The sequence below is a fragment of the Podarcis erhardii genome, assembly GCF_964252035.2.
Source record: "Podarcis erhardii genome assembly, chromosome: 6".
Lineage (NCBI taxonomy): Eukaryota > Metazoa > Chordata > Lepidosauria > Squamata > Lacertidae > Podarcis > Podarcis erhardii.
The window spans coordinates 80,414,766-80,418,195 of NC_138510.1; the positions used below are offsets into that span (position 1 = coordinate 80,414,766).

Consider the following 3,430-nt stretch of genomic DNA (forward strand, 5'->3'; position numbering starts at 1 on the left):
GTCTGTGAGGTTAGCACCATTAACAAACTACAGTTCCTAGGATTCTTTGTGGAAAGTCATGACTCTCAAAATGGTAAAGAGTTCCTTAAAAGAGTGGTGTGGATGTGACGAACGTGGCAGCAGATTCCGATTCTGACATCTTTACCTCATTGATTTACAAAACAAAAACCATCTCTGTTTTTAAACCATTGGAGAGTCATCATAAGAAAGGACTAGCCTTCTGCTTGACATCTAGTTCAATGTGCAGCTGTTTTTGGATGGATGAACATGCAGACATGGGAAGATAAGTGCAAAGACAGTTCTTAATATTCAATGTATATGAATTGCATATGTTAGGATAATTTTAAGAGAGATGATGTTTGCATGCAAAGCAGACACCCTTTTGTGTCTTCTGTGTGGCTTGTCATGGCCAGCTAAATCTTGAAATTTGAAGGAATTGTATCAATTTCAGAAACTCTTTCCTAAATAAAAGGTTGAGATGCAGTGAATGTTCATTATGACCTTCCTAATCTGACTCACAAAGTTATTTAAAGAGGACTGTGATTTCTGCCTGGTAAATTAAAGTGCTCCAAATATTTTTCTGTCATTCAGTTTGACAACATTTGACTTTATTTGTTTTTTGAGTATGGTTTCAAGATTAAGTGCAATGGGGCAGCAGTTAAACGTAAGAAGAGCCTGCTGGATCAGGCCAATGGCCCATCTAGTCCAGTATCCTGTTCTCACAGTGGCCAACCAGATGCCTGTGGGAAACCAGCAAAGCAGAACCTGAGCACAAGAGCAGTCTCCTATCCTGCAGTTTCCGGCAACTGGTATTTAGAGCTCAACTGTCTCCAGCTATGAGGGCAGAGCATAGTCATCATGGTCACCGATAGCCTTATCCTCCATGAATTTGTCTAATTCTCCTCTAAAGCAACCCAAGTTGGTGCGAATCACTGTCTCCCATGGGAACAAGTTCCATAGTTTAACTGTACATGAAGAAATAGTTTCTTTTATCTATCCCCAACCCTTCCAACATTCAGCTTCATTTTCTGCTCTCAGTTCTATTAGCAAACTCCAGACTTACAATTTTCTTCAGGATCATAGATGTATGACTGAAAAACAGGTCATGGAACTCCTGAATGGCAGGCTATTTTTATTTCTTTGTCCAATTAAGCCTTTTATCCACTTGAAGATCAAACATAGTTTGGCTTGGGACATTGCTATGACTACACTATTGTCATAGCAATAATGTTCTGCAACAATAGGATCTGGAGGCTTTGAGCCATCCTAGTAACAAACATGCATATAACAACTATGCAAGGCACGATATATCTAAAATGCTAAGAACGTTCATTCCCCACATCCTGTTAAGGTACATCTTAAATACAGCAGTGTAAGGCAGTAGAGAAAGGAATCCAAGATTAAGCTAAATGGATATTGTACTGATAGTATAATTAGTAATCTCTTTTAGCATACATTTAGTGTTTAACACCATCAGCCGGTTCTGTTAAAGCACATTTATAGCTTTATATTGGGGATCAGTTTTTCTGATTCAGATGTAACAAGAAACTTTGGTTTAAAGTAACCATGATAAAAGTGGCAACTGTGGTACAAAAGGAGAGGATGGGAGGAAGGGGGTGAGTAGGCACAATATGGATTCCTAGCTAAACAAGCCATGATTTATAAAGCTAAGTTTGTTATGTCCAAGTCAACTCATGTTTTTAAGCCAGCCAACCAGTAGCTGTTAAAGTGTTCTGGGTTTTAACCAACTAAGTCATCTTCAGGGTGGACCCATGAAAACCAATGGATTTAAAGTAGTCAAGTCCATTAATTTCAGTGGGTCTACTCTGAGTACTACTTAGATGGATACAACCTTCTGACCTCAATGGCTTCATCTATGAAAAAGGTCTGAACCAATGACACCCTGAAGGTAATCAGTCTGTGCTCTAAGGTAATTACTTAGACCTATCTCTGTTACAGACAGTAGAAATTTACTGATATATGCAATAAGTCCGAGGATCAGATCTAGGGCTGTTGGTTGTAGCTTTAAGTGTCTGAATGCAGCAGCGTGGTAAGCAGCAGTACCTTCCTGTCCCGGTGCTCAATATGACTATTTAATGACCATTTTAGCAGGCAGCCCTATAGGTGCTCCATGTATTCTCTCACTCCCTTGAAGCTCTTAAAAGGTAGGGTATCTGGCAGTCATAAGCCACTACTGAAACACCCAGTGAATTGGCTGTTCTGATGGCTGTTGCTTGGTTGCCATTGCTCAAATCACAAATAGGTCAGTTGTGTGTCTTCTGTTTGACAGGGTGACAGATGACTTCGGAGGTCCAAGTCTGGTTTAAAGATAAAGTACCGTAAGAAGGGAAAGCAAGGTCTATATGTTGCCCGTCAACAGTTATCAGCACCTTGGACAGCAGACTAAACAGGCACAGAAGTAAACCCTGGTCAGAGTCTTCCCCACTACAGTGAGATCTGTATTGCATTCTTTATTTGAGTCATTGCAATTATTTTAAAATGTGCATATGAAAATTTTAAAATTTATATAAATATCTGTGCCCCCTTTTATGGCAACATGTTTCTTCTTTGGGGTGATGCTTAGAAGGTCACACTAATCATGACTCCTCACTCCTATTTCACCTTCTGCTTTCTCTCTCTCCTCCTCTCTGCACCCCACATTAAAGTTTATATTCTAATTCACCACATGGCTGAGTAAGCTTCATAATGAAGTTTACCTAGATGCCATGCTTCCATTTATATATATATATATATATATATATATATATATATATATATATATACACACACATATATATATGGGTTAAAAAATTTATATGTAGACTGGTTGGAGAACCTCTTTTATTGGATTGCATATAAATACTGTAAAATCTCCATTGAAGAGTGGAGATGGGAAGGGAATCCCTTAGATCAGAGGTCTGGTACTATTTTTGGCCCATGTGCCGCATTCCTTCAATGGTACATAGAAAGTGGTGGGTGGAGCCAGAGGCAAAATGTAGGTGGAGCAAATGTGGTTCTTAGCTCTGTACAGTTACCTACATTCCAGCCATGCCAATGCCAGAGGTTTCTACACACACACACACACACACACACACACACCTCTGTGCGGGCAAGCAAGAGGCATCATTACAGCTCAAGGACACACTGAAGCTGAGCAACAGCACTCAAGGAGAGTATGGAGCAGGGGCAGTGAGAGGGGCTGTGTGGGGAGTACTGTAGAGAGAGACCTGAAGTGCAACATTTTGCCCCCTAGGCTTGAGGTTTCCCATTTCTGCTTTAGTTACTTAACACACCACTGTTCCTCTGAGTTCACACCACAGCCTGGTCTATTTCATAAGAAACACATCTGCTGCATTGTCTTACAACCTTTCCTTCTCTTGTTTTGATCTGAACCCTTTTGATTCATAAAAGGCAATTCTATTACCAGCCA

General features: G+C 40.1%; 1 long non-coding RNA gene across 2 annotated transcripts; it reads left to right on the forward strand.

The window, feature by feature from the left end:
- The first annotated feature begins 1,249 nt into the window (after positions 1–1,249).
- Positions 1,250–2,424, forward strand: LOC309343606. Of its 2 annotated transcripts, none has more exons than XR_014157352.1 (3): positions 1,250–1,351; positions 1,817–1,930; positions 2,291–2,424. It is a non-coding gene; the product is annotated as an uncharacterized lncRNA (long non-coding RNA). The 2 variants fall into 2 exon arrangements; XR_014157353.1 differs by having other exon boundaries at positions 1,817–1,909.
- Positions 2,425–3,430: the final 1,006 nt, after the last annotated feature.